This window comes from Lissotriton vulgaris, chromosome 2_1 (assembly GCF_964263255.1).
Source record: "Lissotriton vulgaris chromosome 2_1, aLisVul1.2, whole genome shotgun sequence".
NCBI classification, from domain to species: domain Eukaryota; kingdom Metazoa; phylum Chordata; class Amphibia; order Caudata; family Salamandridae; genus Lissotriton; species Lissotriton vulgaris.
Window position 1 is genome coordinate 1,759,705,166 of NC_141687.1, and position 14,440 is coordinate 1,759,719,605.

The 14,440-nt window shown below is 46.4% G+C and overlaps 1 protein-coding gene across 1 annotated transcript in view; it reads left to right on the forward strand.

Annotated features, from left to right (window-relative positions):
- The window catches only part of PGGHG (protein-glucosylgalactosylhydroxylysine glucosidase), a 328,346-nt gene that overhangs the window by 213,800 nt on the left and 100,106 nt on the right, over positions 1 to 14,440 (forward strand). The window lies entirely within an intron of this gene.

Consider the following 14,440-nt stretch of genomic DNA (forward strand, 5'->3'; position numbering starts at 1 on the left):
CCTTCACAAGCATCACTTGTTGCACAGAAAAAACGACAGAAACACACCTAGAAAAAGAAAATTTTCCTAGGAAATGCAGGATGAAGTAAAATGTGAAATGGAACAGCATCACTGTCATGGTTTTATATTGACGGTTTTTACAGTCTTTTTACCACATTGTTGTAATAATCTGATTTAATCTAAAAATCATATTGTGTGTAACTTTATAATAAAAATATACTTTGGGCTGCCTGAGCCACAACTGGCATGAAACCAGTTCTGTCAATCATCGCACCTCCAGAGGCCAATAAAAATTCCTGGCTGGAGTTGATGAGTCTGCCTGCGAGAGGCCATTGCCCTTGCCTGTGGACCCAGAAAGACAGGAGTGTTGTCAGCAACTGGCCACTTAGCAGGAATTAGCCACCTGGGAAGAGGGTAGTAAAGGTCAATTGGCTGAACTAAACACATCTTTAACACTTATTCTTTTGACTAGTTGATCCCAGATATGGCTTACAGGATCTGCTCCCATTCAGTCCCAGAGATGCTTTCGCTCCAACCTAGCAAGAGAAAAAACAGTTTTGACCATGATGGAGTGGATGGGGGCTCTTCTGAAAAAGGATATGGCCAGATGCCTGCCTGGTGGTCCTCGCGAGTCAAGAAAGGTTCAGCTATCTTGAATTTAGGGCTTCTGGAAAATGTTGCTGTGCAGCAAAGAGGAAGTGCTGAAGATGATGGTGGGTATAGGGTTTGAAAGTAGCCAGAATTTGTTAGGGAACAATTCTGCTATCACGGGTTAATGCACAAGATAAGTCTGGCACCTCAGTAGCACATTCTTAAAATATTCCTGGACCTCAAAAGACTCCACTTGAAGAACATGACACTGCTGCGTTCTGTTGGAAAAAGAGGAATAAAAGACTAAGAAAGTCATGACTCCTCGTACCAAGGGACATGCACTGCTCTCCAAAGGTCAAGTGGTTGGCTTCCTGTTTGCCTGCTCCAATGACCACATAAGACCGATATCCACAGAGGCCTGGATTCTACAGGAGCCCTGGATGAGAGACCTCTAGTTCTGAGACCCGGAGAAGCCTAGCCTGATGACCCAGGAACTATAGAACTGACCAGAAAAAAGATTCCCATCAGGGGCCTAGTGGCAGTAGAATTTAATGAGGAGGAGGTATATAAGGCCATAATGGACTCCACGAAAAATAAGGCTCCGGGCCCGGACGGTGTCCCGGTAGACTTTTTTATATATGCCCCAACTACCTGGTCTAAAGTCCTTACAAATGTCTTCAGGGCAACAAATGGTGGATGTTTTCCAGTAACATGGAACACATCTGTCATAGTACCAATTTTTAAAAAGGGAGACAGGGAGAATCCAGGATGTTACCGCCCAATCTCCTTGATAGACTCTGCCTTTAAGATTCTGGGCAGAGTCTTATTGACAAAGTTGAGAACAAGCCTGGAGACCTGTGGGGATCTCGCAGAGATTCAATATGGCTTTAGGGAAAAACGGGGAACCTTAGAGCAATGCTCAAATTTACACCTCCTAATATCGAAGTACACGGTGGCCGGGGAAGGTTCACTATATTTGGCTTTTATGGACCTCTCCTCGGCCTTCGACTTGGTTAATAGGGCCAAGCTTTGGGCTATATTGCGCGAGCTTGGTATTGAGGAACCCTTGGTAGCCCTTATAGCAAGCTTGCACCAAAGCCTTACTGCGAAGGTCCGGGTGACCAGGGATGGGCGATGCTCTGATAGTTTTAGGTCAAATAAAGGTGTCCGCCAAGGCTGTATCTTGGCCCCACTTTTATTCACCATTTACATTAATGATCTAGGGAAGTCTTTGTTAGCGGGCAATGCTGATGTCCCGCGGGTAGATGGGAAGCAGATACCGGCTCTTTTATACGCAGACGATGCTGTTCTCATCGCCCGCACGGGCATTGGGTTACAGACCCTTTTGGAACTCTTTGGCTCTTTTATGGCCAGATTGGATCTAAAAATCAATGTAACTAAATCGCACACAATGATTGTGGGTCCACAAAAAAATAAGTTACATACAAAAACCTTTTTTTGTAATAGCGAGGCTCTCTCCAGGGTCCCGGTTTTTCCTTATCTAGGGGTCTTGTTCGACGAGAAGGGCTCCTGGGTCCCGCAAATCAAGGCCAAATGTATTTCTTTAGCCAGGTCTACAGCTGCCCTGCTGGATTTTACTAAAAGACTAGGGGCTAAACCAATGGAAGCCGTGTTAAAAGTTTACAAAAGTAAATGCATTTCAATAGCCTCATATGGTGCAGCACTGTGGGGTTATACTAATCTGGACAGTATGCAGATAGTAGAGAACAAACTTATTAGACGAATTCTGTCGGTCCCAAACTCCACACCTACCTACTCCATACATGAGGAAGTTGGCCTACCTTATATCATAGATGGATTGAAAATGGCCCCTTTACTTTTTTGGGCCAATATCTGGTTAAACACTGAGTTGTCTTTAAATCACACAATCCTTAAAGACGTGACTGCAAGGGAGGGGGCAATGAAAATAGCTTGGCTGAGATATATAAAGTCATCATTCACTGCCCTCGGAAGACCTGAGTTATATACAACACCATCCATAATCAAGAAAGCGGACATTGCGTGGATTAAGAAGGAATTCCAGGGGAGGACACGCTTAGAGAGAGAGGAATATGAGGTTAATAAACCGTTAGTAAGAGCACATCTGGTTTTGTCCTCTTCCCCCTCGATGGAACCCTACCTGCAATATGTCTCTAAACCCTTGCATAGATTTTTGTTAACCAGATTCAGATTGAATTTAATCCACTATTCATTAGGTTCCTTCCCTACGTGGGGTAAACCAGAACATGCACCACCCTGTGAGTGCGATCAGTTCTCTAATCAGGATACTCTTCATTTCCTGTTTTTTTGTGCATTTTACGATTCTGAGAGGAGAAAATATTTAATTCCCCTCCTGAAAACACTGGGCTTTATACAAGTGAGACCTGCCTTGCTTTACCTCCAAAGGTTACCGGACGCACATGTCACTTTTTGTGTAGCGAGTTTTTTAACAGCCGCGTACAGAGGTAGAAATAAAAGAATCCCTAGAACTGTTCTGTTTTAAATTAAAAATGAATACATTAACTGTTACTTTTTGTATGTATAATGGTGACTAATTCAGTGACTTTTTTATGGACACTATGTATAAACAAAATGAACTGTGGGTATTTTTAAAATGTCTTTTTAAATATATGTATGTTTTGCCTTTTATGATTTTAACAAAAATCGAATAAAGTGTATTTTGACTGACTGATTCCCATCTGTTTAAAAATGTGGGAACTTAGCAATATTTACTTCTTTAGAGCACTGAAACAAGATGCTAAGGCTTGCCCAGGGAGGTTGGCCCATGGTGGAAAAGAAAATCAGGTTCATCCTGCTCAGAGGTTTTTGGTGTACTGGAAGCAGGCTCACTGGGATCTCACAGTAAATGTATCTGGCTTTGTTGACCCCTGCCTTGCTGCAGCTTCCAGCCTTGTCCTGCTGGAAGTTTTTGAGAACCGAAAAAAGTGTCTAAGTAAGAAGGCAAAACCTTTGACCGGGCAAGGCACCTAATCCTTCCCAGTGACAAATCAACATAGGCAGCTGTGATATCCAACGTTGTCCCACTCGTAGCTTTTGGCACCAAAACCAATGACTTCAGATGGAGCTCAATGATAAAAGATCCAATTTCCATGGACCATCAATTCCCTCAGCCTTTAACCTTGACTCCCATTTCATAGGCTAATGCATAAGGTAAAAACTTTAACCAGGATGACTCACTTTGTGTATCCTACCTTCACTCCATTGTGGTTGGTCTAAAATCATGCTTAAGTCCTGGTCAACTTTAACAGTTGCTTTTGTTAGGGAGCTCTGATTTTTCTAGGCTCTTTTTGCCTTTAAAATTTTAAAACAAGCATTGGCCACGCAATGCGAGATGCTTGGTGTAATGTAAAAAAACACAACACACTAGTGATGCGCGAGCGCAGCAGCACAAGAAAGTGAAAGTGATTGCGCTGGAAGGGCATGCGACGCTTGGAGTAATGTAAAAACAAGCGCACGCTAAAAGCAAATAAAGAAAAGGGAAAGCGTTTCACTTGCAAGAGCGAGCAGCGCAAGGAGTGATAATTGCTACCATATGGTGCCGCACGCTCCCGTAAGTTAATTCGCCACACGTGCACGCGTTGCCATTGAAGGCAATGGAACGCATGCACGTTTTTGCCTGAAAAGCCGAAGCCATTCCAAAAGGTCTTTTTGCCTTATCAGCGCATGTGTGCTGCGTAGGCGAGACCTAGACAATGTCCACAGTTTCTCTTATGCAAGTTTAGCGAGTTTGCTGTTGTTTAGTTCAAAACAATTTCTATTATTTTGGGGACTTTATTATGTTGTGTTATTCATTTTGAAATTGTTGCTGTTAGTTGAATCTAAAACATCTGTGGAAATTTCTTCTGTTTTTACCATATCTGCTCTGCTTCTCTGAGAATTCTGGTGAGACCTAAGCTGGTTGCTATTGTTAAGTTGGTAAGGCCCCCCCTTCCTAATCAATATCCTAATTCTTTGCATGTCCTAATTATCACTTTCTAGAAGTTGTGAACCCGGGGGTATTGGGGTATATCAGGTACGATAAAAAGCACACCATGCTCTGGGATATTCAGAATCAGGGTCTCAGATTGAGAGAGCTTTAGTCCAGCCTCCACAAACTGCCTGCATTGACATTATTTGTATGCTCTTAAATTAAACTGAAAAGTAATGAAAGTTGTCTGATAAAAAAAAAACACATATATAATACAAGGAAATCTGTACTAACCCTATTAGGCCTGTTTTATGTTTTTTGCATGTTTTGCCACAAACATTAATTATTAACTCTCTTGCCCAACCTGATTTACCTCACCTCACTACCCCAGGCACTCCTAGCTGAGAGCCCTCTCTAGCCATCTTTCTCTAGCTGACAGGTCTGACAGGCTGAAACACGCTCTTCAGAGGCCAAAAGCAAACACTTTCAAGAGGCAGCATTAAAATCCCATTATATAGGACTATCAAACTATTGCACACTGGTCAAACAAACATTATCGTCATATTGCTTTTCTAGTTGAGTAACAACTCTGCAGAAAATGCTGGCGCCTTTCACAATAGATACATTTTAAGTAGAACATTTTTTCTCTCATTATGAGTTATGGTATGTAAGTGGTATCTCTGAGTGAAATACCACAAGTTGCAATTCCAAATATGTCCTGGCCTAGAATTAGTCTGCAAACCCTGGGCCCGACAATTCTGAACCCATTCGGGGCACTAACTAGGCCTGTCATAGTTGCTTCAGGCTACACTGTTGCTCAACTCCACCAGACCATACAGCTGTCCAGATGGTGCAGACCACCTCCCCACAGACAAGACAAGCATGCCCCAAACCTCTGCCTTCCCAATGCCCTCACCGGCAATCCTGCTGACACGTTTCACCTGCTTCAAGCAAGTGGGAAATGCCAGATTTTTGGGGGAGACATTGGGAAGAACTCTGGAGTAAATAGTCCGGTAATACTAGTTCCAAGCAGTTATTCCCCATTTTCAGGGAAACCATAATGGCCGGAGTTTGCTGTGGAGATAACCTGCAAGGCACGTTGATTCCGGCCCCTCTGTGTCTCCGATCCAGTCCAGCCAACTCATAATGATATCCTTAGTGATAAAATCCTCAGACTTCTGGGGACTGATTCACATACGCATTTACGAGTACAGGAAGTACCTTTTTAGGTCTGGGCCTGACTTAAGCAGCTCATGCGCTGCTCTCGTCATACGAGGGCTTCTTGGAAATAATACGATTCCAGAAGTCGTGTCTCAGCTCCGCCCCTAATTTCTATTGGCATGCATCATTTACCATCATAGCTTATGCTAAATGGTGACTTCTAACTGTAAAGCCTGACGTAAGCCTTGCATGCGCTGCTCTTGTCATACGAGGGCTTCTTGGAATCAATATGATTCCAGAAGTCTTGTCTCAGCTCCGCCCCTAATTTCTATTGGCGTGCATCATTTATCGTCATAGGTTATGCTAAACGGGGACTTCCAATTGTAAATAAGGGTATTTACTCCCTCCTGCCGTCTTGTCTCCTTTTGGCTCTGCCCACCGGGATTGGATCGTTTACTGGCGGCGTGTTACTATCTCCTTTAATTACAGGGTTAGGACTTTATATTATAGGCTGGAGGGCCTATAATATTCTCAGCTTAAAATTCATGTTTATGGTAATTATTGGGATTTTTCTTCACTTTCTGTCTTTTTTTTAAGGTGCCGACTACGGTCTAGTTATTTTGTTTGTGTGTTTTTTTAAATATTGATGTTTATATGCTCAATGGCTACTAAGGGGTTTTACACTGAAATTATTATTTTATTAGCTTGCACGTATGTAGTTTATTTTGTATTTGTTTTCCACTTTGAAAATACGTTAATAATTTTAAAAAATGAGGGCCTACCTGTGCACCATCTGTAATTGTCTTCGGCGTATTTTTTTATGTGTAATATAGGCAGCGCCTCTCCTAATGCGTTGTTGCTTGTACCAGCTAGCTGACAGCGTTTGGGCAGCATTGGGTGCACGTAAGTTGTAGTCCTACAGCCTCTGGCTGTGTGTTAAATACGGGGGCCTTCATTCTTCTGTGGCCACATAGTGGGTGCGATTGTAGGCACTGTACTCCCCGATTGCCTTCCCTGGATTATAGCGCCGCGGTTGGGTGTGTGAGGCGCTAGTTTGGTGCGATATTAGAGGCAGGCAGTGGGTGAGAGTCATCGATGGCCTACCCTGGTGATCATGCCATTGCTCGGCTAGAAGGCGTGACCCTGGCTGGAAGCCCTGCCCGCCTCCCTCGGTTGCCCGGGAAGGCATCAATCATCCACCCTCTGGATTACGTTTCAGGCCCTGCATGCCATACAAAGGTGGAAAAAAATGAAGAAAAAAAACTTCTGGGCCCATCCATAATTCGCTCTCTGTGATAATGTATTTATGAAGCTGACCAGACACAGCAGGGCTCCAATCAACATTCAACTATGGGTCCCCATGATCAATCGCCGGTGTTTACATTGAAAATTAATAACCAACAACCTTTCACCTGCAATGAAAGAAGCTGAGACGGGGTCCAGTGCGTAAAAACCCCTTTGCTGCCGGATTTGTGCATTTCATTGTCAATAAATTGCCTCTACGCTAGTCTGGACATGATAAAAGGATCCTTATCTTTTGATATCTGTAACTTTTTTTCTGGTGTAACCGTCGGGTGTCCTTATAGTGGGTGTAAATCAAAATGGAGTTATAGTTATCAATGTATGTAGAGTGGTGTGGCTCACTGGTTAGAGGCGGCAGACCCGGAAGCAGAGGTCGACCCAGGACCAGGGTTCGATTCCCGACGCGGCAGGGTCTTGGGCCATGGTCAGCGGACTCGATAATTCTCGCCTCGATGCCTACTCCAACCATGGGTCCCACTCAGCAACTCTGGGCAATAGCTTGCTTAATCTCTACTAACGGCCCCATCAGCGCCGGGGATGCTTGTCTTCACCTTGGAGATGTCCAGGAGGGACCATCTCACAGGGAAAGCCAAGATGAGTTCCCCAGCGGTATACAGCGCTGGGACGCCCCTTTGATGGGCAGCTGTGCGCTTTACAAGTATACGACATTTAACATTTGTATGCTACTTTTTTAAAAACAGTTCGATGTATTTTTGGGATTATTTTTGAAGGGGTCTTCTTTAGTGCTGTTTCCTGTCAGGCTAGTGATTGTTTACGTTTGTGTTTTCAGCATGAAAGCTGCGGTTTGCGAGATGTATTTATCTTTGGAAAGAAATGCCAGTTTTCTCCATAAATGTCCCTCCAGATCTTCATCGGCGCGACGGGCCCAACCATTTATTATTTGTGGGGGTGCTTGGTTCTCTTCAGTAGGGCAACAGCAATGGATTCCTCCCAGAGAGATGGCCAGCGCCCCATGCGCAGACCAGGTGTACTCACTCTTAATAGCCTCTCCCTCATGTCTGCCAGCTGCGCCAAGCCCTGGCACTAATGACCTGTTTAGGAAAACTCAAACCCTTCGGACATGTCAAAACAAGTTCTCAGCCCCTCTCTTCCCCGCGGCCAAATCCTGCTGCTGACTAGGGGGTTTCGAGGCACTGCCTGAGTTCCATATGGCTGGGTTTTGGGACGGCGCTGGAGCGTGCAGTGAGCTTGTTGTGCCCGCAAATGCAGGAATGCGTGTGCAATTTCGGCCTGTGTTTGCGGTGGTGAATGTATATGTAGGTCCGATGTGTTTGCTGGTCCCTGCTAGCACGCTGCTCCTAGTACCACCATTGGCAACCTTCCCCACCCCTCTGACGTAACATGCATGCTAATAAATAAACACACATACAATTTTTTGTTTGGGTAAAATTGCTGCAGGTTTATTACATACACTGTTATGTAATATGGTGGGTTATCTTATGGGCGATCTAAGGGCAGGCAACCATCTGGACCGCCTGCCCACCTGATAAGCCAAGCAGCACTGGGGCGAACCCCATCTGTGCTGCCACTTCTCGTGAACCTCTTCCTGGATCACGTGACACATGGTCTCTGATTACTCACGGCCCTTTCAAGGCAAAGCGTAGCATAGCAAACCGCTGGTTGTTCAGGCCGACAACCGCCCAAAGGGCTAACGGGGCGCCGACACGGTTTTCCAGTAAACTTCCATGAGGCTCCGAGGAATTGACAGTGGCACCCACCAGGGTGCCGCGCAGAGGTACCCTTTTGTACCCCTTTGCTTCCAGATCGCCCTGTAACTCCGCCAGCAACAAAAAAGACAACATTACAACATTCTCTGCTTCCTGCCTGCCACGACCACGCCGGGTAAGCGGTAGGGTGGGAGACGGGGTGTCCATGCGCGAAAGAGGACGACAAGATGGTGCGGAGGCCTACATACCCCTCCCCCTGTCCTCGCGCCCTGCAAGTGACGCTGACCCGGCGCGCCAGGACAAGGCTGGTGGGACTCCTCCCTGAGACCCTGCCCCTACGGGGGGGTGGGGTGCTCAGATTGTACTAAAGGGCAGCCCTCTTTAGCGGCCCCCCTCATAGTCCCACCATTGGCAACCGTCCCCACCCCTCTAACGTAACATGCATGCTAATAAATAAACACACAACACATTTTTTTCATTGGGTAAAATTGCTGCAGGTTTATTACATACACCGGTATGTAATATGGTGGGTTATCTTATGGGCGATCCAAGGGCAGGCAACCATCTGGGTCGTCTACCCGCCTGATGAGCCAAGCAGCACTGAGGCGAACCCCATCTGTGCTGCCCCTTCTGGTGATCCTCTTCCCGGATCACGTGACACATGGTCCCTTATTACTGGCACCACTTTCAGGGTGAAGGGTAGCATAGCAAACCCCCGGTTGTTCAGGCCTACAACCGCCCAAAGGACTAACTGGGCGCCAACACGGTTTTCAAAGAAACTCACATTAGGCTCCTAGGATTTGGATCTGGCACCCACCATGGTGCAGCGCAGAGGTACCCTTCTGTTCCCCTTTGCTTCCAGATCACCCTGTAACTCCGCCACAGCTCTGGAGGTGGCCACCGTCGCTGCCAGAGCCCCCACAGCTATAGTCTTACCCGCAACCTCTCCTGTCTAGAGCCTCCTGCAAATCTAGATGATAGAGAACCATCCCTATTGGTTATAGATGACCCCATCTATATCCCAATAGCCTTTGACATTAGCCTGGATCAGCTAGTGTCTGATGAAACAAAAGGCCCATTTGGCCTGTGAAGTTGTGCCAAGAACTATTCACCCCATGCAGGAAAGTTCCACTGTGTCACATGACTCAGCCCCGCGCCAACTCTGGGCGGGATGGTTTCCGACACCCTGGCTCACAATGCCCCATCTATTTGCTGCTCTTACCTAGCTACCGTCCTTCTAGTATGGTGCGTGCCTGAACACCTGTGTCCCACATCTATGGGACTGTAACCCACTTGCTGGGTGACCACTCCCATAACCCGCCTGCCTACATTGGCTATTAGAGCGAGAAGGGTTGTCCTTAATATTTGAACAGTCCCTTAGCTTTTGAAATCATGACGCACAGGAATGTTCATAACTAGAAGTATGTGACAATGAGCAAGGGTGCCATCCTGCTCTTGCTATGCAACCCTTATTCCTTATGGGAATTTCGCCCGCTCAGCTCCCTCAGTGGTGGAACCCCCTAGGCATACCCGCTTAGAGGATCTGTCTGATTTAATACAGTGCACACTGTCTGCAATGTGGTGCCTAACACTAAGGATTGCTAAGTCCTACTTTACCCCATCCTAGGATACTCCCAGATAGGGGGTGGGGGGTACACACCGCCCACCCTGTGCTGCCCCGGCGGTGGAAAATTACCTGCTCCGTTAAATTTACATTTTTGTTGAACACTGGACGTGCCAAGTGTTCTTACTGCATAGTAGCCTTTGGTGCTCGACACATTGTTTCCCATTTATTGGAACAGCAGCATGCTATGTTGGCTGACAGCATCCACACCCAGCGTGGCTAATATAGCTGACCATGCGGGGATTTTGAGCTTAACTGCAGCAACAGGTCACCTACCCTTGGTTCTGGGATGCATTTACTTCACCTTGTTGACCAGACAATTGCGCAGATCCTTCTGATTGCTAAAACCCCGGTCAACATCTTATTCGTGTCAAATCTGGTTTGAACCATATATGTATTGTCCCACTATTGGCGATCTCTCACCCTTTTGTGTAGTGACAACTTACGCAGCACACCCCACTTGCTTAACTGCCGTCGGATCACAGATGCCAGTACCTGCTACCCATCTCTGACCCTGGCTGCTTAAACTCGCAAAAGTGTCGGACTCCCAGACTCCCCGTTCTCTGTTCAGCTGCAGTACACCTTCAGTGGATCCGCTGGGAGATACCACAAACCGCTTTGGTCCTGCGAACCCTAAGAAGCACCCTATTCTCACCTTTGTATACCTCTAAAGGAGATTGGCTCTCCCGCTGTCAGGCCAGAAACACACATATATGAAACCTATTTACTGGTTTCTGCCACTTGGCACCTTTTTAGTTGCAGCTCTGTGTTTTGTGAAGCCTGCGTGCCCCCGGGGCATGCTGTCGCTGAATAACCAGTGTATGTTACCCACTCCCTGAGACTGTGCAACGCTAACTGCCCTTGTTTGGGTTGAAGGAATGATGGATGATTCCTAATAACTGTGAACTTAATACTCCACCCAGTTTGCCCCAAAATTTTGGGGAGAACCCAAGGAGTAATCATGCTAGGTACATTTTATTTTTTATTTATTTTACTTTAGAAGTTTTATATAGCGCTGGCCAGACCCGAGGGTATCGGAGTGCTTTACAGTAGATACACTGCAGAGATTCACAACAAACGAGACAAGAGAACGACACAATAATATTGCAGGACGTTGTTAAGGGGTCTGCTTCGTAGTCATGGGAACATCTGGTTCATAGTCTCGAGGACATGATGTTGGAGCAGTGCGGGGTGTCTGTTACCCTACTCCAAGTGCTCCTATCGACTCCCTAGGGTGTGATAGAGGAAAAGGATTTTAAGTTGGCTTTTGAATTTTACAAAAGAGGGGATGGTTCTAATGTGCGCGGGAATGGAGTTCCAGATTTTGGGTGCGCTTCCAGGGAAGGATTGAGACGCTGTTTTTAGTTTTCAAATTTTTGGTGGGATGAGGATGGAGTTTGAGCTTCTGAGGTTCCTGGCCTGACCGGCATTTTTGAGTTTTGGCCACCAGGTATTCCGGTTTGCCGGTATATAGGGCTTTATGAGTGAGGCAGGCTGTTCTGAAGCTGATCCGCATTTCAACTGGGAGCCACTTAAGTTCTTTGAGTGCAGGAGAGATGTGGTGGAATTTCTTGATTCCGGTGACCATTCTGGCTGCCGCATTCAGAGTTGTTTTGATGGCAGCTAGGTTTGACTGCAATTCCTGAGAGGACTGCATTCCCATAATCCAGTCTTTACTGTACCAGTGTTTGAGTGGCCTGTTTATGATCATTAGGCAGAATGAAAGTTTTTATTTTGTTCGGTAGTTTAAGGTTGAGGAAAGCGCTCTTGGCCAAATTCTTGATGTGTATGTTTAATTCTGGTCTAGAGTGATGCCTAGAGATTTGACAGAGTCAGCTAGGGTGAGATTCCCTGAGCCAGTGGCGGATCCTCCATGGGGGCGTTTGGGCGCCGCCCCACTGCTTTCTTACAGTGCGAGAAGGCAGAAACAAATAGTAGAGAACTACCATTTGTTTCTGCCTTCTCGCACGGCGAGAAAGCAGAAGTTCCTGCTTGAGACAGTGGGAGGGGTTACTCGAGGGCAGGGGGGAGTGGTTTTCCCCACTGTTGTTAATACTGTCTGTTTGGGCAGTCTGAGAGGCTGTCCAAACAGACAGTATTAACTGTATTAATAACAGCGTGGAAAGCCTCTCCCCCCTGCCCTCGGGTAACCCCTCCCACTCTCCCTGTTCTCTGTATGCTGCAGCATACAGAGAAATGACGTGGTGTTGGGGCAGCTGGCCGAACCAATCACAGCGCTGTGCTGTGGTTGAGCCGGAGGGGAGGGAGGCTGCCTGGCTTCCTGCGTGACGAGTCTGACGACGAATTCAAGAACAGGACGGCGACGGGAGTCAGAGCTAACTTGAAGGCGGGAAGCCGGAAGGTAAGGTAAGTAGTTAAGTTTATTGACTTATGACTTTGTTGTTTTATTATGGATTGGGCTCTGAAATGCTGTTACCTATTTACTAGTTTTAAGAGGTAGGTGCGGTGACATAAAGAAGTTTCTGGAAAGTCACACAATTTACTCTACAAATTCAGTGAAAGGAGAAAGCGTACATTTTGGATTGTATTCGTGATTACACCTTTCATTACGCCAGTTGTCTCATTTCCTTAATGCTATTTTTTTGTTTAACAAATCGGCGTAAGGGAGGGGGAGAGTGCTGTGGCCTTGGCTGCCCTTCAATCGAGGCCCAGAGCTGGGGTTTGGATCACGCCACACTCTGTAGGTCTGCCGCTGTCTTGTTTCACTAACTTATATATCATCTTGATTAACCCACTTTGCTGCTGTTAGCAAATATGTTTTCCTTTCCACATGAAGCGGGAGGCCCCTCTCCGTTTCCTGCCCTTTGATGCTCACTTTCCCTCCGTGTACCTTCGAGTCAAACCGACATTCTCTGTGCCTCTTGTATGACTTTGTGTTTGTGCTGCACTTCCTGTGTTTGCGGCACTATGCCCGGTAGACGTAATATCAATAACTAAATAGGCCCTGCTGGCATGTGTCACTGTTACCGGGCAGTGGTTGCCTGTCAGATGCCAATATGCTTTTCCCCCCTGGACTCAGAGGTCACACGATTGAAACTGACAGAGCGCCACTCGAGGGTCTCTCTGACCATAGAGGGGGAAAAATCACACACTCCTATCTCTTTTTCCGGCCGCGGTTCTCAGGGATGACCAGTGGGAATAGATACTGTCATCACGCCCGCCACTTTCAAATGTCACCAGCCGCGACTGCCCTGAGCACATCCACGGCCTTTAGCCATTCAACAATATGATGGTTATCCTCCTTGTTTGAAATGAGAAGTATCTCAGTTTTTTCGGGGTTTAGTTTAAGGTTATTCGATGACAGCCAGTGTTGGACATCACTCCGTACGTCATTGAGCATTTGAATGTCACTGAGGGAGGTGGTTTCCAGATATATCTGAGTATTGTCTGCGTAAAGATCGAAACATGTAGATGTTAAAGAGTTGCAGAGAGAACGCTGAGCCTTGAGGGACTCTCTTGTTGACAGTGTGAGATTCAGAGCCAAAGTTTTTAATTTTTATTTTTTGAGTGCGATTGTGCAGGAATGAGGAAAACCATTGGAGGACAGCCTCACCAAGACCGGCTCTTTCTTGGAGAACCCTAATGAGGAGTTCGTGGTCTACTGTGTTGAATGCTGCCGATAGGTCACTGAGATTGAGGAAGCAGCATTGGTGAGAGTCTAGTGAGTTGTGGATATCGTCAATGATATTGAGGATCGCGGTTTCTGTGCTACAACCTTTTCTGAAGCCAGATTGATGGGAGTCCAAGAGATCGATGTTATTCAGGTACTGGGTTAGCTGTTGGAGTACGCACTTTTCTAGGATTTTGGATAGAAGGAGAAGGTTAGATACAGGTCTAAAGTTATTCAAATCTGTTGTGTCAAGGCTGGATTTTTTCAGCAGGGGAGTGACTTGACCTACTTTAAGGCAGTCTGGAACCTCTCCATTTTTCATAGAGCTGTTTATTATCATGCACCAACGCCTAGATAGGGAGTGCTTCAGCTTTTTGGTTAGTAGGGGTGGAATGGGGTCAAGGATATGAGAAGAGGGTTTGGAGGTAGAGATCAGCATGATTATCTCATGTTCCTGAATGGGGCGGAAGCTTAGCCAAGAATTGGAGGAGGGGCAAGGAGCGACAACGACCGCC